The sequence below is a fragment of the Myxine glutinosa genome, chromosome 4, assembly GCF_964187855.1.
Source record: "Myxine glutinosa chromosome 4, kmMyxGlut1.1, whole genome shotgun sequence".
Taxonomy (NCBI): domain Eukaryota; kingdom Metazoa; phylum Chordata; class Myxini; order Myxiniformes; family Myxinidae; genus Myxine; species Myxine glutinosa.
Window position 1 is genome coordinate 95,284,984 of NC_136264.1, and position 22,353 is coordinate 95,307,336.

The window sequence follows — 22,353 nt, forward strand, 5'->3', positions numbered from 1 at the left end:
AGACCAATAAAGAGAACCTTACGCTCCCCTTCCACACCAACTTGTCACTGCTGTCAATCACTTTATTTGCAGTAAATACAGTCCTGGCTAGCCATGGCATTATATTTACCTCCACCACCAAAAGTGGATGGAGATCATGTTTGCATACTTGTCTGTCTGTGTATTGGGTTGTCTGTGAGCAGGATATCTCAAAGTTGTGGACCGATTTGGAGGAAATTTGGCGGAGAGGTAGTGTATGTGACAAGGACAAATTGATAAGATTTTGGTGAAGTTCCAGATACCGTAAATTAGTAAATCACCAGGCAATCAGGCCACCTGTAAAAGGAGACCAATTGACTGAAAGCTGCATGTAAATACGTGCATCAGGAAGGCCTGAAGGCATGGTTACATGCCCAGAGGATCAATAAAAGCTGGCTCACTCACTGGTGGATGGCTCGCTCTCTGGTTCACTTATCACTCTCAACTGCTTGCTTTTCCGTCCATTTACCACCATCAGTCAGAGGCGCTCATGCTGTTGTTGGTGCTTCGCTGATGTAGAAGGAACGGCATGGACATGGTGGAGGACTGCGCTCCAGAACATCTCAGCACATTGGAGATCGTTGGCCCGAACCTTATGGCCGTCTTGTGGTGGGTGCCTGATGAACTGAGCATTGCAATAAAAATATGAGCAGGCTTTCGGCGCACCCTCCACAGCGGCCGTGTCCGAACTGACAACTTGTGATGTCGCATGACCTCCAGCTGCGTACATCCTCCATTATGGGGATGAAGAGATTACTGTCTTGTGCTTTCCTCAATTCTTCCTCTAGTGTCAAATGAATGCAAGGCCCAATATATCTTGCGAAGGAACCTATACCATGAAGATCTGTGTTGTGGGACCAAGTATCGGTAGTGGGTAAGGGGGAATATAGCTGTCTTTGCTTATTGCAAATTTCCTTCCCTGTGCTTGCTTCAAATACATGTTTAAAAAAAACATGGTCTCCAGGTGGATTCTGTTTGTTCATGACTTTCATCTAATGGCTCTATAAATCATGTTTAGCTGACTGATTGAGTGGATAAGATCACATCACGTGACTCCCTTGCTCGGCCTAAGATTAAGATCTGTCACATGACTGCCTATCAGCATGGTACTTGCTTGTCCCAAAGACCTCCATCTGCACGATAATGCGGCTCTGGATGCAGGACTGTCAGCTCTCTGAGGCAGGGGAATGTTGTGGTTATTTTAACACAACTCACCGGATTTAAACTGGGCAACCGGGACAGTCTTGTGACTGCAGCAATATATACAAGTATGTATGTATGTATAGTATATATATATCTCTATATATAAAACACAGTGTGTGTGTGTGTGTGTGTGTGTGTGTGTGTGTGTGTGTGTGTGTGTGTGTGTGTGTGTGTGTGTGTGTGTGTGTGTGTAATGTTACCGATAGACTCCTAAACGGAGAGGCTTACGTGCTTGATATTTGGCATAGACATGGCCATTGAGCGTGGGATGAACATGGCCGAACTCAAAATATTTGACGATCCATATTTTTTATTCATATTTACATCAGCGCATTTCAGCGCACGATCAACGGAATCAGAGCAGGTGGGCGCTGATTCGCTCAGAGCGATCACGTGATGACGCTATGATGCTATGGACGCTATGACTCTATGAAAAAAAAAATCGCTATGACGCTATGAAACGCTATGAACGTTATGACGCTATGAAAACATGAAACGCTATGACGCTATGAACGATATGAACGATATGACGCTATGAAAAAAAAAAAATCGCTCGCTTTACCAAGGGGCTCGCTCTCCCCCCGTTCCCCTCCCCCCGCCCGGCAATGCCGGGTACTTCTGCTAGTATATATATATATATGTATATAATATATATATATATGTATATAATATATATGTATATAATATATATATATATGTATATAATATATATATATTGTTGTGGATATGAGAATGTTTTTTTATTTTGTTGTTGTGGTAAAATGTTGTTGTAAAAGGTTGTTGTAAAATATCACCCCTCCTCCCTCCGTTTGTGGTTGTATAAAGGTCAAAGGGCGTTTCCGTAGTTAGTCCATAAAACATACATGCAGGACACGATATATCCTTTCTTTTGACAGTTATATCCTTATTATGTGTATTAGCGTAAGGCTGTGTCTTCCATTAATTGAAATACTCCATTGCACCAGTGAAAGAGAATAGATCCCCTTTCCTTCCCATCCCCAAAAGCCTTGATTGCCCATATTACCTCCCCTCCGATCCAATTGCCGCCATTGGCCACGAGGCAGGGTTGGGGAAGAAAGGCGTGTCTCCACCTCGTCATAGAGGGGGAGGAGTGAACCAGCCCCGCTCGACCAACCATGAGCCAGGGGTTTGGCTACAGAGGGCGGAGGAAGAGCGGTGGGGGAGGTTCGCAAAGGTTGAGGGGCGGGGGCCTATATAACCCAAGGCAGGGGTGTGGCCAGGAGAGATGCGTTTTTACAGAGGAGAGCAGAAGACAGAAAGGCCTGGAGTTGGACTTTGAGTTGGTCTGAGTTGGTTGGGAGTCGGTCGTCAAGTGCAGAGTGGTGAAGAGTCAGTCAGTAGAGGTGGTGGTCAAGTGGTTGCGTTGGTTGCGGTGAGGAGTCGGTGGTAAAGAGTGAGGGACCAAGAAAGAAAGAGAAAGAGTCCTGAAGCACGAGAGGAAGTTGTTGGACTGGGTGGGACTAAGGAAGGAGAGAGAACCCGTCACACCAATCCCCCAAGCTCCGCGTTGGCTCCACCAAGCTCCGCGTTGGCTCCACCAAGCGTTCAGCTCCACCAAGCTCCGCGTTGGCTCCACCAAGCGTTCAGCTCCACCAAGCTCCGCGTTGGCTCCACCAAGCGTTCAGCTCCACCAAGCTCCGCGTTGGCTCCACCAAGCGTTCACCTCCAGCCATCCACCTCCTGCAATTCCCCGCGTGAGTCCGTCTTTTGTTTGTTCTGTCCTGGGTTAATTAAGTCTGTATAAGCTAGTATTTTCCCTGTGTCACCTGCGTCTTATGTGTTGTAAATAAACGTGATTGCTTTCTTTTTGCTTGTGTGTAAATAGCCAATAAATTCAGTCGTATTTCCAAACCTTTCTTTGCCTTCTTTTTCCTCTTTGCATTCGTCGCCTTTGTCTTTTCCCCATTGGGCAGCTACGGTGCGATACGGCCAAAGTTCGGGTGGAATCGGGTGAGTTTTGTTAGGTCGCGGTCTTACACCACCGCTCGGTCTATAACATCTAACCGCGATCTATAACAATTGGTGTCGAGGAGTGAGATCGGACCCGGAGCGCGTTTACGCGCTCGAAATTATAAAGCCGAAATTTGTTTGTTGTATAAAAATCCGAATTTTGAAATCGCGCCATGGCTGTTCAAGGCGACGGGATGCCGGTGGGAGAGATAGACGGGGTAGAATCGACCCAGGACCTCGGGGAAATGTATGTGGAGGAAAGGGTGGAGGAGAGAAAAGAAGGTGTGGTTGAGGGTGTATCAGGTGCACAAAATGGCGTCCTCACGCATGTGGGTGTAGCGGCACCAAATTTTGCCGCGCCCGTGACCGTACCACTACCAGCGGGCTTTGATGTGGGGGACTTCATGGCGCAATTCACCGAGATGCTGAGAATAGAGGGGGAGAGATTGAGTAATAAAATTGAAGCAACAATAAACGGAATGAGGGCCGATAGGGAGGAAAGGGAGCAGAGGGACAGAGACCGCAAGTTGGGCGAAAGGGTCCCAGGGGTGCACGACGAGGTAACGCGAGTCGAAAAGCGCTGGTTGAGCGAAGCGGAGAAAAGCACGGGTACAATGACGGGGGTAGAAATCGCGACACGGTGTTGGGAAAAGCCGGCGACCGCTGAGGTAGAGGAGGGTGTTTTATTAAAGCCAACGGTCGCCGAGGTGAATAAAGAAAAAGCAGTAGCGGGAATTAAAATTGAAGAGATGACGGAGGTAACCCGGGAATTGCAGGGAGAAATGGATTATGTACAAAGTCCCTGCTCACATCACGATGCTGTGCTTAACCCGAATGGAAGTTTGCAGGTTCGCATGGAGAAAAGGATCCCCCAGGTGAGTCGTGCTGTATATTGTGCGGGTAGATTTTGTAAGAGGATGTTTAGCGACAAAAGAATTTTCGCGCGCTTGGGATCGAGGAAGCACCCGGGCGTTGGTGAAGGGTCCCGAGTGAGTGGAAATGGCACGCGTGGGAGGAAAAAGTGTGCGTCGGCGAGTGGGTGTGTTATAAAGTGTGGGAGTGAAACCGAGTGCGAGCGAGAAAGCACGTCGGTGTGTACGGGGTGTGACACAGGGAGTGAGAGCAATACGGAGTGCACGCCCATGGTGAGTGTTACGGAGGAGAGGTGTGGACCGAAGTGTGCGCAAGAGGTGTGGTGTGTAACAGAGAGAGCGTTGGTGGAATGTACGGACGGCGTTGGAACGCCAGGTTTTGTGAGGGTGAAAGGGGTAGCGTATGCTTGTAAGCATGCAAGTGAAGCGTCGATGGTAACCGGTTTAGTGGTTAGAGCGACGGATAGCCGATGCGAGCACTCGGTGCGAGGGGTGCTTGGTTGGGTGCGAGGCCCGGCGTCGATCGAAGCTGCGTCGTTTCTCTTCGAAGCGTCGTTGCCGATTCGGGCTTGGCCCCGCCCCGCACGGTCGAGTCCGGGCTTTGTCGGGCGAGGCGACCGGTCCGGTTCGAGGGCGAGTGGGAGGAAGCGGAACGGTGCCCCCTCGTGGGGACGGGGTTCCGACCGGGGGAGATGGAGCCATCGGGCCCGGGACCGCAAGGTGCCGCGCCGAGATGGTGCGTGGAATCTCGGTCCAACCAAACCACCTCCCTTGAACCGAAAGCCGGACGGATTCAACCTGCAGGCAACCAAACCACCCGAATTCATTGCTCGGCTTTGCGAAACCGAGTTTAATGATGTCATGGCGCACCGAGAGGATGTAATAAGTAGACGGATGATGATGGTAGTGATTTGATACGAAATTAATAATAGTGGGTAGAATTGGCAGTAAATGGAAAATTTTTGAATTGGTTGGAATTTGGTGTGCCAAATTGATAGTGAGAGACCCCCGATGTGGTGGGATGGCAAATCCACCATCCCTCACAGACGTGGGGCAAAGGAGCAATAGCTTATGGGGTGTATGGCAGTGAAAACTAGCCCGGGTGGGTTAGGATATATCGTGTGTAGGGCCCTAGAAGAGATTGACATTAGGTGACGTTAAGTTTAGTTAGTGACTGATACCTGTAGTGGGGACGCAGGTAGATTAGTGTGGATGATAATGACGTGGGAGCGCAATAGTTTAAAGGGACGACTGGGAAGCGCAAGTTTCAGAAGGGAGTAGTTAGCTGAGATGATGCCGTGTGTGTGAGGATTGAACAGGTGAGAATTGGACAGGTGTGATTGCACAGGTGTGCAACTGAACAGGTGTGTGGAGCAGTGTATGAGGGAGTAGTGGTGATTGTGTGTTGTGTTGACCAACTGGTCCAGGAAGAGGAGGAGGGTGCAGGTGGCACCAGGTAGGATTGCACAGGTGTGCAACAACAGGTGTATGTGGTTGTATGGAATAAATGGTATGGAGTAGTGGAATGGATGGTAGTGGAGTGAGAATGGTGGAAATTGTGGAGTGGAGTGGATGGTGCAAAGGTGTGAATGGGGGAAGAGTGGACCCCCATCACGGATACCCGGGGCGGGTAGTGTAAGTGTTAGGTAGAGGGTACAGGTAAATTGTAGTTGGATATTGGCATCTGTGGTGCGGGTGACAGAATGGTATGTGGATGGGTGCGTTGGTGTTGTGGAAATGGCTGGGCGTGTAGCCTGTTAGTGTGTGTAGTTGGTTGGGCGCTCCACCACTGTGAGGATGTCGGCCAGGTGAGGCCGCAGGTGGGCTCTGGGAGCCGGTAGTAGTTGTTGTGGATGGGGCCCGAGGATCCGGAGGACGGACCCGGGTAGCCCAGTGCCAGAGGGCACCGAGTGGGGTGACAGAGCCAGGAGGGGCCTGCCCCAGTTAGATAGGTTAGGGTGAGGAGCTAGGTAAGCTCGGGTGGCAACTGCAGTGGTGGAGGTGTGCAGGTGGGTAGACCCACTGGGAGAGGTACACGTCGCAGCCCAGAAATTGTGCTAGAGCACCGGGAGATGAATCGGGGGAGTGAGACCCCAAATTGAGAAGCACCACAGTTTGGCCAATGGGAATTGGTTTTTAGAACCCATAGTGTAAGAGGGCCAATGGTTTGGCCGGAGAAAGAACCCGGGTAGTGTAAAGTGTGTTAAAATCATTTAGAGGATAGTTAGGATGAAGGATCTCCTCGCACCATCTGCATCCACTCACCTGAGGTGACAGGTACTCCACACCATGCCATGTTTAATTATTTTTACTGTGCAAATGTTTGGAATGTGAGACGCATCATGACGTGGGTGTGACATTGTGCGTAATTCCATCTCTTCCTCCTTATGAGGATTGATGATGAATTGATGATGGCAAATTTTTGAAGTAGAGGGATTGTGGTGACGAATTTGGTATAGGGGAAATATGGGGAAGACGTGACAGTAGTGACGAATTGTTAATGTGTAGGTTTTGTACATATGGGGTAAGGGCAAGGGTGGGCTAGGTAACAGGGGGGTGACGTACGGTAGGGACGAGCTTTCTCACTTCGCCCTCCGTACGCATTTCGCCTTGCATTGCCTTATTGATGTGTACCCTTGTGACCTTACCCCTCGCTCAATTGTCTTTCTTTTGTCTCCCACATGACCTGTGCGCCGTTGGGCGCCGAGGGGAGCGTGCGTGGGTCGGCCATTGTGCGCCCGAAATTCCCAGAACCAGCTGTCTGCATCGATGCACCACATTATGGACCACATGCCTGTGGCCGAGCACCACTTATGGACCCCATGGGTTGGGGCATGGCCCCTCTGCTGGAACCGGCCAAGAGGGCCCGAAATCTTGCTGGCGGACCTTGGCCACAGGGCACCGATGCCCCACAGGTGAACCACACATAGTCGGCCCTGTGGGCCATAAATAAAATAAATAAGAAGGACACATTGGGCACACTTTATTGCAAATAGGCCGCCAGTAAGCAAAGCAAAAGAGAATGACAACATCTGGAAGACAAATAATAATAACCAGCAGAGGGAGCCGAAGAGCAAGAGACACCTGCAGGGTTAGGGGTTGTTTGGTTATTTTTATTCATGAACAGTGATGACTGTGCACCGATTGGTGCTTGAGGGTGCTTTGGTGCGTTTTTGGGTGCTTTACTGGTGCATTGATGCAGAACAGACTGTCTCCCCCCCCAAGAAAGAACAATTACAGGTCCTGGGTTAGTTTTGTAAATAAAAATAGCGTCAGTGTAAATAATGCTTCCCACCGTCAGTGTATAGTTTGAAGACCATTCCGCAATTCGGTTAACTGTGGGCGTAAGTCTGTTAGGCAGGGTGCAATGGAGCAGCGGGACACATTTATTTATGTTTTAAAACTGTCGCACTCAGGGTCAGGCTAAAAGTAGAGGGAACTACACCTACATGCCACACTAAGGTAAAAGTAATAGGCCCGGGACGTGCCTAAGGGGAGGAGGGTGCAGTGTTGTGGATATGAGAATGTTTTTTTATTTTGTTGTTGTGGTAAAATGTTGTTGTAAAAGGTTGTTGTAAAATATCACCCCTCCTCCCTCCGTTTGTGGTTGTATAAAGGTCAAAGGGCGTTTCCGTAGTTAGTCCATAAAACATACATGCAGGACACGATATATCCTTTCTTTTGACAGTTATATCCTTATTATGTGTATTAGCGTAAGGCTGTGTCTTCCATTAATTGAAATACTCCATTGCACCAGTGAAAGAGAATAGATCCCCTTTCCTTCCCATCCCCAAAAGCCTTGATTGCCCATATTACCTCCCCTCCGATCCAATTGCCGCCATTGGCCACGAGGCAGGGTTGGGGAAGAAAGGCGTGTCTCCACCTCGTCATAGAGGGGGAGGAGTGAACCAGCCCCGCTCGACCAACCATGAGCCAGGGGTTTGGCTACAGAGGGCGGAGGAAGAGCGGTGGGGGAGGTTCGCAAAGGTTGAGGGGCGGGGGCCTATATAACCCAAGGCAGGGGTGTGGCCAGGAGAGATGCGTTTTTACAGAGGAGAGCAGAAGACAGAAAGGCCTGGAGTTGGACTTTGAGTTGGTCTGAGTTGGTTGGGAGTCGGTCGTCAAGTGCAGAGTGGTGAAGAGTCAGTCAGTAGAGGTGGTGGTCAAGTGGTTGCGTTGGTTGCGGTGAGGAGTCGGTGGTAAAGAGTGAGGGACCAAGAAAGAAAGAGAAAGAGTCCTGAAGCACGAGAGGAAGTTGTTGGACTGGGTGGGACTAAGGAAGGAGAGAGAACCCGTCACACCAATCCCCCAAGCTCCGCGTTGGCTCCACCAAGCTCCGCGTTGGCTCCACCAAGCGTTCAGCTCCACCAAGCTCCGCGTTGGCTCCACCAAGCGTTCAGCTCCACCAAGCTCCGTGTTGGCTCCACCAAGCGTTCAGCTCCACCAAGCTCCGCGTTGGCTCCACCAAGCGTTCACCTCCAGCCATCCACCTCCTGCAATTCCCCGCGTGAGTCCGTCTTTTGTTTGTTCTGTCCTGGGTTAATTAAGTCTGTATAAGCTAGTATTTTCCCTGTGTCACCTGCGTCTTATGTGTTGTAAATAAACGTGATTGCTTTCTTTTTGCTTGTGTGTAAATAGCCAATAAATTCAGTCGTATTTCCAAACCTTTCTTTGCCTTCTTTTTCCTCTTTGCATTCGTCGCCTTTGTCTTTTCCCCATTGGGCAGCTACGGTGCGATACGGCCAAAGTTCGGGTGGAATCGGGTGAGTTTTGTTAGGTCGCGGTCTTACACCACCGCTCGGTCTATAACGTCTAACCGCGATCTATAACAATATATATGTATATAATATATATATATATGTATATAATATATATATATATGTATATAATATATATATATATGTATATAATATATATATATATGTATATAATATATATATATATATGTATATAATATATATATATATGTATATAATATATATATATATATGTATATAATATATATATATATAATATATATATATATGTATATAATATATATATATATGTATATAATATATATATATATGTATATAATATATATATATATGTATATAATATATATATATATAATATAATATATATATATATATATATATATATATATATATATATATATATATATATATATATATATATATATATATATATATATATATATATATATATATATATATATATATATATATATACACATACATACACACACACACAAGGTGTCTCATAAGTCTGGAGCCAAAGGGCAAAATAAGGAGAATCGTGGTAGTAAAAAGGAAATGATTTTTAAAAAATGTAAAAAAAACAATATCAACTATCCCCTCTGGGCTGGTGCTCCTGCCGCACACCTAGCTCAGCTTCACTGGTATCTCCCGTGACGTTGCCGATTCTGAAGGCCTTTCACTCTCTCACCGCAGGCAGGTTGGCAGTCTTTCTGTATTCTACTGACTCCTCTCCGGCCTAGTTCCCTCTGCTCTGTGCCCCCCAAATAATCCTTCAGGACGCACAAGATCTGCCAGCAACCCTTTTCTGTGGAAACTACAAAAATCAACACTCTCTGGTCACCTTCACTCTTTCATTCCTCTTTTTTCCCCCGTCTCTGGAAGAAACTCCCACACTCTCTTCAATTCCACCCCTCCCTCCATGTCTTCAAAACAGCTGTTCTGTCCAAAACAAAAAATGATTTTTTTTTTCACTCATAATGGTTCCACACTTATGGGAAACCCTATATGTGTGTGTGTGTGTATATATATATATATATATATATATATATATATATATATATATATATACATAAAACACAGTTTGTGTGTGTGTGTGTGTGTGTGTGTGTGTGTGTGTGTGTGTGTGTGTGTGTGTGTGTGTGTGTGTGTGTGTAATGTTACCGATAGACTCCGAAACGGAGAGGCTCACGTGCTTGATATTTGGCATAGACATGGCCATTGAGCCTGGGACGAACATGGCCGAGACCATATTTGACGAGATCCATATTTTTTATTCATATTTACCTCAGCGCATTTCAGCAAAGTACCCGCTAATCTCAACCAGTGCCAGAACAGCTCGCTGATTCGCTCAGAGCGATCACGTGATGTTCCATCCCGTCACACGTCACACGTTTGCACGTAATTCAGGGCGAAAAGCGATTGCGTTTTTTCACCTTTATGCGATCGTGTTTTGTGTCGATTTTGTGCGATATGAATTAAATTTTAATTCATATTTCGTGTTTCCGAATTCGAATACGAAGGATTTCCCCTTTCCCCTTTCGATTTTGAATACGAGCTTGAGTCGAGAGGGCGAATGTACGGGTCTCCCTTCCCCCACCCGGCAACGCCGGTACTGGAGGGCGTGGGTCACAGGATCGGTGAGTCTCCAAAATCCGCTTCGTGCTCTTGCGAAAATGCAGGACGATGTCGCGATTGTTGTGCTGCTCTCCGACCACGAGAACTGCAACGTCATTGTTGACTGGCCCTCCCCTTCCCTCCCCCTTCCCCCTCCCCCCTCCCTTCTCGCCCTCCCTCCTCCACCCTACCCCTCCCCCTGCCCCTCCCCCCTCCCACCCCCCATCCCTCCCCCTCCCCCCTCCCCTCCCCCTTCCCCTCTGCAACTTTGACCTCTGCAACAAAGTTGAAATTGGGACGGAAGTTCACCTTTCAGCATGACAACGACCGGAAGCGCACAGCCAAAGCTACACTGTAGTGTAGTGGTGTCGGTTTAGTCACCGCCAACCTGATCATGCGACAGGTAGCACTGGTTACATTTGGCAAACAGACCATAAACCATGTTCAGCAACTTCTCTTCAGATCTTTGCCCAGATTTAAAGAAAGACCAACACCCAGGAGATTAAACAGCAAGCATTTACAGTACCATACAATGCCCAAAATGTAGGCATTTATAATTCACTGAGACAATAAAGAGAAAAATAAAACACTTGTTGGATATGTAAGCATGGTATTGCACAATTTGAACTAATTACTTCCTTCAGTGTTTAGCTACGAGTTAAACTTAGGAAGTCGTGTTAGAAATATGGCAGCAACCTTCAAAACCAATCTACGTGACAAATGTTTCCACACATAGGTTTTCCAGGTGTGCGATGTCAAAACACATCCTTATTTGTGGAACAAGGGGAAATACATATAGTTTGTGTGCATGGGAAAAGAGGGAGGGGGAGGTGGGTGTGGTATAAAAAGTCCACAGTTGTGTACTTAACAAATAGATATGGAGCCAAAGTGCATAAATGTATTTTTGTGACAGGCGATATTGTAGTTTATGGACACATTTCATCGAGCAAATGACTGAATATGACAACGTCTGCAGCCTCATCAATGTTGAACTTTTGTGAAACTGCCTTCCACAAAGTCCTATAAATATATCAGTGCTACCCACGCCTTCCCCTTCACTTGGTCGTCATTTTCACCATACTGGCCCCTTGTTCCTATCCGAACTACCACCTCTGTATTTCCTCATTTTTTTATTTTGAATTTAACCTTTAATTTCTAGGTCACCTCATCTCGATTCTCGAAGAGATTAATTTATTAAATGTGCTGTGATGTCCAGATGTCTGTCCATCCGGTCATCCATTCATTCACTTTTTGCCATTTTTGCTACTTCTTCCTTATCACCCGGCTGATTGTTCTGAAACATGACACATAAATACAAGATAGTAGCCAGCACAATCACTTGGGCTTCGATTTTTCGAATTCAGATCATGGGGGCTTCGAGGGGGAGGGGAGTGTTACCCGTCAAACTTCGGATCCCTACTCGTCCCTTATTTACTAACCAATTGCTCTGAAACCCAATACAGCCCTTCTACTCAATGGCGTGCACAATTGTTCAGGATTTGTTTTTCCAATTTAGGACCATGGGGACCTCCGAGGGGATCAGAGGGCTTCCAGTGAGGGGGGGGGGGAGGGGATGGGGGAAGGGGGAGTAGGGGTTCCCCAAATCAGCAGAGGTCTGAACTCTAACCTCAAGAGATGACCGTCAGCCCACTTGGGGCTATTTATTAAAGCTTGGAGTTATGCATTCTTGTTTGTAGCTTTCACCAGTAGCAACTGCATGGTCACCCTATTAACTCATCCACAAATAACTTAGTATTATTGCCCCATCGGTTTCACCGGAGGTGACTATAGGTTTGCCATCCATCTGTCTGTCCATCCATCCATCCCACCTGTGGTTTTTCAGACTTTTTTTCCCCCATACCCTTTAACATATTCAACTGAAACTTGATACATGGCTTTATTATAAGTTACAGACAAAGTTTGAGTTTCAGGGCATTCCATCAATTTTTCAGAGTTAGGCTCTTTTTGGATTTGGAAAATACCACATCAGTAGGGGGACACGCATTGCAAGGAAATTCTCGCTCTTGCTAAATTTGGCCTGATTGCCAAATAACGACAAAATGTACATTTTCACACATTTCAACCCAATGACAGCTTGAGGGAACATTATGGGTTCTGCGTTTTACTTCCTTCCCCAAGTCCAGGACTGTCTGGTTTCCCCTTGCTGTATTCCCAACACACAAGCTAGAAAGCCTGAATGGAAGGAGAACAGATTTGTCTGACAACAGCAGCAAAGAAGACAATCGTCTCAAACTCCCAAATGCTATTATATTTCATTACCACTTCAGAAAACTTGCTCATTTTATCAGCGCAGCCAGCTCTTCTCCCTTCGTTAAAGTCGACAAAACCTTAACCAAGATTCAAAATTATGGTGAGAAATGACACAAGTCCAGACAAATGTCTCGCACATCGTTGCTCAGCCAATGGGCAATTGGAATGTTAAAATTATTCACCAATCCGTTTTAAAATAAAAAGTGTCTCACCACAAAAAAGCACGTTTTAAAAAAAACCAGATGATGCAATGTTAATCACAGTGACAATTAATAAGCACTACAATAGCACAAAGGCCATTGTGTAACAGAAATTACAAAAGAAAGCAAGATTAACTTTCCTCGATCTCCAAGCGACATCAATGCTCAACTTCAAAGTCACAAGTTACACAAGTTGCGGTCCTGTACACAATCACCTAAGCATCCAAACACGTGTATGACGATAAACAAAAGTAATCCAATAATTCACAAGTATTTCATAAGTAAGCAGCAGATCTTACATTTCAGAGAAATCAGAAATAGAAGTAAAACACACACAACAAATTTCTCGCAGCACCTGAATCCAATATATAAAGCTCATTCCAAACACTCACTCAGTGACACACTGACTGATATTAATGTTCGATACCTTCTGCGTGACGTAGAAAGCTGAAATTTCACGTGCCGACGGACATCAAAGCCGATACACCGGGAAAAAAATAAAAAATCACAGAACCGCCAGAAAGCACCCGCAAATAAAAATTTACGTTAAAAAACTGTAAATGTGTCCGTAAAAATAAAATCACATCAATCGATAGCTAGCATTTGAAAACTAGAATTTCTATATCTGTAAACTGTGAAATAAAAACCTTGATATTTTATGTAAAAAACTGTAAATGCGTCCGTAAAAATAAATAAATAATAAAACATTAAAAGAAAACCCTCAATTACATCTAGCAGGAGGTCGGTGATGCTTGTCTAAAATCATTAAGCTTCTATTTATTATGTAATACTATGTACGAAGCATGGTTCGCTATTGCTTACAATGTGTAAGCACACCCCACTAGTATATTTATACACCTTGACTCTTATTTCTTCCACAATCTTACACATAAAGAAAAACTCTTTCAATACAAGCTGTATAAGATGACACAAGGAAATAGAGCACAAGTCTTATTTGGAGTGATTAAGAGGTAATGAAAGGATTTGCGTAAATATTATATTATTATAAGCACGTCACAGCAGTTTTAATGATGCATACATAGCCTCACGAGATCTGAGAATGAAAAAAATAAAACACACACACACACACACACACACACACACACACACACACACACACACACACACACACACACACACACACACACACACACACACACACACACAGCAGAATTTTAACCCTTCAATCCCAGTTTTCAGAAAGTCTTCACATGAAAATCTACCTCAAAAGGGAATGTTTGATGGTACAAGACACGTTGTTTAGTGGCATTGCCTCCAATTCAAAAATAAAAAGAAGAAATAACTTAAATAAATTAAATATATGAATATACATGGGAAATGACAATCAATTCATGGCTTAATTTTTTGGGGTCCTTGCCATGCAAACCTTTTGACATTGTAATTTAGCCCAAATAATCAAAGTAAAGGTTTATATAGCCCTGACCTTGTGTGAACGGAATTGACATGCGAGTCAGAGGAGCAGGATACAGCACAAAGACAACTCGTCTCCATAAACAAAGGAGTGCTACAACGGAACAAAATCTACATGAAAAACATTGTCCCATGTATGTTTAATGTTGAGACAAGCAGTTGCACAACCTTGGGCAACATGGATGAGTGGGATCAAAAAGCCTTCGAGTGACTCGTGACAAAGTATGGTGCTGCAAGAAGAATGTGGGCTGAAATTTGATGGAAAAGCCACAAATCTAAATCAAAGTAAATATACATAAGATGGAATAAGCATTGGTTAAAAGGTAAAACAGTGAAATTGAAAAAGAGAAATCAAGAACAATGATTTTGTGCAATGCAAAATTAAAAAGTGCACAATTAAGTTACAATTGTTGTTGTTATTGTTCTCCTCCTCTTCCTTTTATAAGGGGTGAGGTCCGATGGCACAAAGCTCCTGCCCTGCCTTGACCACGACACTCCTCCACTTCCCTCTATCCTCAACCAACTCTCTCCACTCTCCAACCACCCCCACCTTACTGATTTCCGTCTTCACACAGTCCTCCCATCTCAACCATGGTCTACCTCGTTTATTACTGTGGGGGTACACACATTAAACAGTCAGACCAATTTTGACAAAACTTGTGAAAAACGTAATTCTTAATTACCCTGCGTTCACGAAGCGAAAAGCAGTGTTTGGCAATCGGTTGTGTACGTGTGGAGTACGTTGGTGTCTGCATTTTAAAAATCCATTTTCTCGGAAACCGTTGGTCCGATTGACACAACATTTTACCATGGGAGCGCCTCCGCCTGTGTAATTTTTTCATTCATAATTATGACATTATAGGTCATGTGGTACAGACGCCACCTTGGAAAAACGTTACACCTCTATATCTCCGAAACCGCTCAATGGAATTTATTTTTAAACATGGCTCATTGTCAACTACTCCCCATGGAGAATGAGATATTCGGTGCCTTCATTATGACGTCACAATTTGACAAGTATAACGCTTAATCTGATCAGTATGAATTATTTTTTCTCTGCAACTGTTGGTCTGATGGACACAAAATTTTCACCATAGGAGTGCCTCATCCTGTAGAATATTTTAATGATAGACATCATAGGTCACGTGGTACAGGCACCATCTTGGAAAAACCAAAAAACATTGCACCTCTATCTCCAAAACTGCCCCGTGGAAAAAATTGAAACATGGCTGATTGTAAAGAACTCCGCATGGGGACTAAGTGTTGTTAATGATGACGTCATTGGTGCCTTAATTATGACGTCATAATTTGACAGGGACAACGCTTAGTCTGATCAGTTTTAAACTTATTGAGTGTGAGCTACGCAGCATTTATATTAGAGAATATAAATTTATGCTGTCATCACTCACGTGTGGTCTGGCAACCATATTGGATCAAATAAAAAAAACCCTTTAAAACAGAAGAGTTGGCTCGCACCAAGTTGACTGCACAGGGTTATTCTATGAATACCATCAAGTTTTTAAAAGGAAAAAAGTAAGCTCTACTCCATATTCAGATGCCAAGGAATACACGTATCAATCTTTCCATTACCTACTCTGCAAGGTCAATAACCTGCAAATGGATTACTTTATAAGAGTTTAGCCAGGTGAGCTGGCCTGAAAATCCAAAATGAACATTAAGAGATAATGGATACATCAACACGGTGCATGGGATTAAAACCTGGGGTCACAACATCGAGAAAGGCTGTAATTTAGAGCAAAGCAAAAACCTGAAACACAACTTTTCACCTGCACGAGTCATCCAAACCACAACAGGTTGCCATTATGATGACTGACACACAGTCATCATAATGGCAACCTGTTGTGGTTTGGATGACTCGTGCAGGTGAAAAGTTGTGTTTCAGGTTTTTGCTTTGCTCTAAATTACAGCCTTTCTCGATGTTGTGACCCCAGGTTTTAATCCCATGCACCGTGTTGATGTATCCATTATCTCTTAATGTTCATTTTGGATTTTCATTATGTTGCCATTATGATGACTGTCTGGCTATTTTAAAATTTCATGCGAAAGGGTCTCTTAAAGAAAATATTTCTGGTACAATTAGCCCTGAAAGATATGAAACTTGACAAAAACCTAAAAAAAATTTTTTTTTTTAAATCTCAGACAGAAATTTCTTCAATTTTCCCACAAGACTTTTGGACTGAAGTAGGCCTAAAATAAAAAGTTTTGCAATCAAAAATAATCAATGTAAAGAACAATTACTGCACTGCAGTCCCAAAAAGGAAACTGTGCATAATACGTGCACGCGTGTGTGTGTGTACACACACACACACACACACACACACACACACCACACACCACACACCACACACCACACACACACACACACACACACACACACACACACACACACACACACACACACACACACACACACACACACACACACACACACATACCTCGGCCCAGCTCTAGACTGTCATCCCTGTGTTTCACAGGCTAGGTGTTTCATCAATGTTAGGACGTTAAAATGGTATCCCATCTGTTGCAATAGGTTGGTTGACATTAAAGATCTCTTCGCGAAGAATAGGCAAGCTATTGCCGGCACCAGGCCCATGACCTTATCCATCCGATTGTCTCAAGGATAAAACTCGGACAGGTAGAACCAACACCGATTATCACATCTTAAACAGACCAGGTGTTTCCCTGTGCACAAGTTGTAAAAACAAATTGAAAGTTAAAAAGGATGAGGGAGGCTTCAGTCAAACGAAAAAAAAAAATGGAAATTTATACAGGTAGTAAGTAATACAGGTAGTAATGGTCTATGAATTCGTTCACAGTAAAACGCACATTTAAACGATCGAAACAGGTGCGCGGAATCCCATGCTTACCTGTATGGTTACAAAGTTACTAAATCACCGAAAGATAGTGATCCCACACTTGGGCACGGTTTCTCACCTTGATAAATATTGCACCCGGGGTTGGGGTCGGGGGAGGTGACAGGAGTCTTGTCTCGTCGATAAAGAAAAGTGCAGTTTGAGTTCCCGTTTATAAAATGGCTTTTTTTTACAAATTAAAACAATCAAAGACTACTCACTAAAACTTCCACACAAAGGAACTGCGAGTAAAACCAACTGTCTTGAGAGTTAAAACGAGGCAACTACCCTGGACCAAGTGAAGACCACCTAAACCCGAACGTAACAACGCGGAAGAATCCGAGCGCGCAATGACGTCACGCCAGGTAACCGCTTCGCGGGCGTGGTCCGCAGCGAGGAGGAACTGCTGCAACCAATCAGCGCTCCACGATTTTTGTCACGTGGCCGTTGCTTCGCGCAATCGGAAAATAACGTCCTTGACGTCAGAAGCGTGTCGGTTTCATGTTTGAGGTTTGCACGTTTCACGTATCTGATTGAATTGGTGTTTGTCCGATATTGGGAACGATGTATCTCCCTCCATTGGGTGTTCACACTTCGAGTGGGAATGAAACGTCCAGCGGACATTGATTTATCGCGAACACGGAGGGTGGTGGGGCGTGGGGTGGTTCCTGTTGTATCGTGGTAGTAGCTGTAGTGCTTGTAATAGTAATAGTAGTAGTTGTAGTGGTATAAATTGTAGACTGTAGTAGTGGCAGTATAATAGTAGTTGTAGTTGTGGTAGTTTAGTAGTAGTAGTATAATAGTATCGTAGTATAGTAGTTGTAGTAGTAGTAGTAGTATAGTAGGAGTATAATAGTATAGCAGTAGTATAGTAGTTGTAGTAGTAGTATCATAATAGTATAGTCGTAGTATAGTAGCTGTAGTAGTAGTTTAGTAGTAGTATAATAGTACAGCAGTCGTATAGTAGTTGTAGTAGTATAGTAGTAGTATAATAGTATAGTAGTAGTATAATAGTATCATAGTAGTAGTATAGTTGTTGTAGTGGTAGTATAATAGTTTAGTAGTAGTATAGTAGTTGTATAATAGTATAGTAGTGGTATAATAGTATCATAGTAGTAGTATAGTTGTTGTAGTGGTAGTATAATAGTTTAGTAGTAGTATAGTAGTTGTATAATAGTATAGTAGTTGTCGTAGTATAGTAGTAGTATAATAGTATAGTCATAGTAGAGTTGTTGTAGTAGTAGTATATTAGTATTGTAGTTGAAGTAGTAGTACAGTATTAGTATAATATAGTAGTCATATAGTAGTTGTAGTAGTAGTATACTAGTAGTTGTAGTATTGCAGTGGTATAGTAGTTGTAGTAGTATAGCTGTAGTAGAATAGTATAGTCGTATAATAGCTGTAGTATAGTAGTAGTATAATAGCATAGTCATATAATAGTATAGTAGTAGTATAATAGTATAGTAGTAGTACAGTAGTTGTAGTAGTAGTATAGTTTTTTTTGTATACAGAATCGAGGCTCGTGTAAGAGATAAAAGTATAATAGTATAGTAGTAGTATAGTAGTTGTGGCAGTAGTATAGTATTCGTATAATAGGATAGTAGTAGTATAATAGTATAGTAGTAGTAGTATAGTAGTGGTGTAATAGTAAAGTCGTTGTCGTGTTGTTTTTTTTGTGTACAGAATCAAGGCTCGTGTGAGAGCTAAAAGTATAATAGTGTAGTAATATGGTAGTTGTATAGTAGTAGTATAATAGTATAGTAGTAGTATAGCAGTTGTCGTAATAGTAATGTAGTTGTAGTAGTAGTATAGTTGTATTGTCGTGTTCACCCCTGCGATTAAGACCCCTGGGTGACGAATGACCAATCAAGCTTTAACTCCAAGGCGTTCAGTCAAAAATGACGGTGTTCTTTTACACGGGAGGGAAAGGAGAATGACGAACTTACCTTCACGGGTCCCACCGGCCGTCTTCTAACCTGCGATAATTAATTCCAAGCCGACACAGAATTAAATGTACAAAAATACCGGCTTTATTGAAGAAATGCCGGTAGCCAAATAATGCACGGTAAAATAAGATTCCTAAATGGAGTGCCCCCATACTAACTCAAATACAACACAAAGGGAAATATAACTGGAAAATAAATGTTAGTTTGTACTAATAGCTTCCAGCGGCTCTTGAACCTCGTCAGGAAGCAGTAGTATAGTAGGTGTAGTAGTAGTAAAGTAGTAGTATAATAGTATAGTCGTAGTATAATAGTATATTAGTAGTATAGTAGTTGTAGTAATATAATAGTATTGCAGTAGTATAGTAGTGGTATAATAGTATCGTAGTAGTAGTATAGTAGTGGTATAATAGTATCGTAGTAGTATAGTAGTTGTAGTAGTAGTACAGTAATAGTATAATAGTATAGTTGTAGTATAGTAGTTGTGTGGGGGTGGAGGTTCGGAGGTTGCCCTGAGCATTTTGATCTTCATGAAATATCTTTTGTACGTTTCTCACAAAAAGCAGATGGAAAGTTCATCAATGATGTACGTCTACTTTACATCTCCCTCTGTGTCTTTCACCTTTGGACCGGCTTTGACCTTTGCCGCTCTATTGATACCAAAATTTAGGGGTAGGGAAAACATAAATCGCAATAACTTTGGAAGTATAAATCACAGAACTACAAAATACCCATTAAAATGTTTGTATTTAAGTACTCTATTCATTACAATAATCATTATGCAAATTAATATGTTAATGAGGTCACCAGAGGTCAAAAAGTCACAAAACCCAGGTACAAGTGAAAATTTCACACTGCTCCAAAAAAATACCCACCAAGTTATGGATTTACTCACTTTTACATTTCTGATGCATGAAACTTTTAGAATAGATGCTACCTATTATTTTGATATGCATTTGGGGCCTTTTAATGCCCAAGTTTATTACATAATATCAATTGAAAAATGTCATAAATTTAAAAGGTGACCGTGAGGGGGATTGGGCGTTGCATATCCAGGCAGTCCAGGCCTTGCTCCCTGTCTTTGCAGCTTTTGATTCCACAAATTACCTGAGATGGTGTTCATTGTATTTGGAGGACATGCACAAGCTACCTGACACGGCACCAGAAGTCTATGAAGCATTCCGGGCAGGTAAATTTGTGGTGAAGCGAACCCCTGGAAAATTCAATGCGGTCGGCGCTGATATTGCATTGGAACAGACGATCAATAGATCACAAAAGAGTGCCTCTGGTATCATCGGCAACACAAGAAAGAAGAAATTTGTGGCAATGTGGGAGCTTATCTATCATGAAATGCTGGCAATAACCAACCTACACAGGGAATTAAGTGGGGTGAATACCAGTCTATCAGAGGAAAGTACCATCAGCAAAGCTGAAATAGCTACAGGTGAACAGAAAGTCCAAGCAATCCTTGCGACAATAGAAAGGAATGAAAACCCATTTCAGCTGGTTCCTGATCAAGTAGAACTTCACAATATTCTCACCCAGGAAGTTATGTCTCATGATATTAGAAGCCAGTTACTTTCAGTAATGGAAATTGGGACCAGAGCATATGAAACACTGAGAACAGAGCGATTTGTAGAACAATCAGTTAGGTTCTCCTCAGTTATTCATCGAACAAACTTGAAGACATTTCTCAGCATACATAAGCCAGAAAAAGATATCAAAGGAAAATCCGCTGGAAAACAGAAGGAAGAAGCCCAAATGAAATGATCAATTGAGGTTACCCGTGCCCGTGGAAGGACAATGGAAGAGTTATTGCAGTATGATGTCTCCCCTACATCATATTTGTTTGATAAGGAAGGACAGATGACCAAACCACTAAAAAGTGCACTTGTCCAGGAACTACAGACCAAACTCACCAAAGATGATGAGAGAACTCCAGTCAATGACAGTGCATTACAGTCCACATGTTTAGTTGACGTGATGGCCAACATCAGAAAGATAAAAATAAAAGATCTGCAGACATTTGGAGATTTCTGTGATAATTTTCTGAACTATGTCGCTGCAGTTGGTCAGGGGGATGACAGGTTGGATTTGGTCTTTGATTCCTATGTCGAGGGGTCCATAAAAGATTCCGAGAGAAGGCGCCGTTCAGTTAAAGCGGCAATTGAAATGAACATTATCAATTACGACACACCATTACCTGTAGAAATGGACAGATTTTGGGCATCAAGCAATAATAAATTTAAACTCCAGATGCTTCTTCACTCACAAGCCATAAAGCGCGGAATAGAAAGACCTTCCACAGTCAACGTTGTGGCAAGTTCTTTTTCAGGTGTATCTGGTGCAGTTACATGCCAGTCTGTCAAAGATGGCTGTTCAACTGAAATGCCAGACCTCAGTCCCGATGTAGAAGAGGCAGATGCTCGTATCATTCCACATGCGATGCATGCAGTCAAAAGTGGAACTGAACGTATTATCGTATTGTCTGGTGATACAGATGTGTTTGTACTGCTTATGCACTACTGGAATATTCTTCATTACAATGGCCTAAGCGAACTTTGGCTAAGGGCTGGTGTTGGAGATTCAACGAGATACATTCCAGTTCACACATTAGCACCAAAGGGTGGAGAAGAACTTTGCTATGTGCTACCACTTGTTCATACCCTGACTGGCTGTGACTACACAAGCAAGGTGGGAACAAAACATGCAGCCTTGAATAATGCTAGTCCATCTGAGTATCTGAAAGACTTTGATTCTGGAACAAGTTGTACCGACAGTTTCATGGCGTCCTGTGAGGCATACCTGGTACAAGTTATAAAAAAGAACGCCAAGTGCACAACAATGGATCAATTAAGAGACCACATGTACCATCACAGTAAAGGTGTATCCTTGGAGCAACTTCCGCCAACTAGCCGTGCAATACAGCAACACATCCATAGAGCGTTTTATGCAACCTATCAGATGGTGACTTTGTTACACCCTCATAAGCCCACATCACTGGATCCAACTGCCTTTGGCTTCAGGGAAGCAGATGAACTTTTGATGCCAACTAAAGGCATGAGACCAATTCCTGAAGAATACACAGTTTTGTGCAATTGCAAAAAATGCAGCAATGACAGATGTGCCTGTCGCAAAAATGGACTTCCCTGCATTAGTTTCTGCAAGTGTCAAAGTCTCCAGGGTGATGAACAAAT

General features: G+C 43.4%; 1 protein-coding gene across 2 annotated transcripts in view; it reads right to left on the reverse strand.

Annotated features, from left to right (window-relative positions):
• Positions 1-17,560, reverse strand: part of PRKCD (protein kinase C delta) — a 114,062-nt gene extending 96,502 nt beyond the window's left edge. The window contains exons 1-2 of one of the 2 annotated variants that reach the window (XM_078776185.1): positions 17,296-17,560; positions 9,666-9,763 (exon numbers count right to left, since the gene is read on the reverse strand). The gene's annotated coding sequence lies outside the window, so the exon portion shown is untranslated. The remainder of the gene's footprint in view (positions 1-9,665; positions 9,764-17,295) is intronic. The other variant, XM_068112996.2, reaches the window with a different exon arrangement.
• Positions 17,561-22,353: the final 4,793 nt, after the last annotated feature.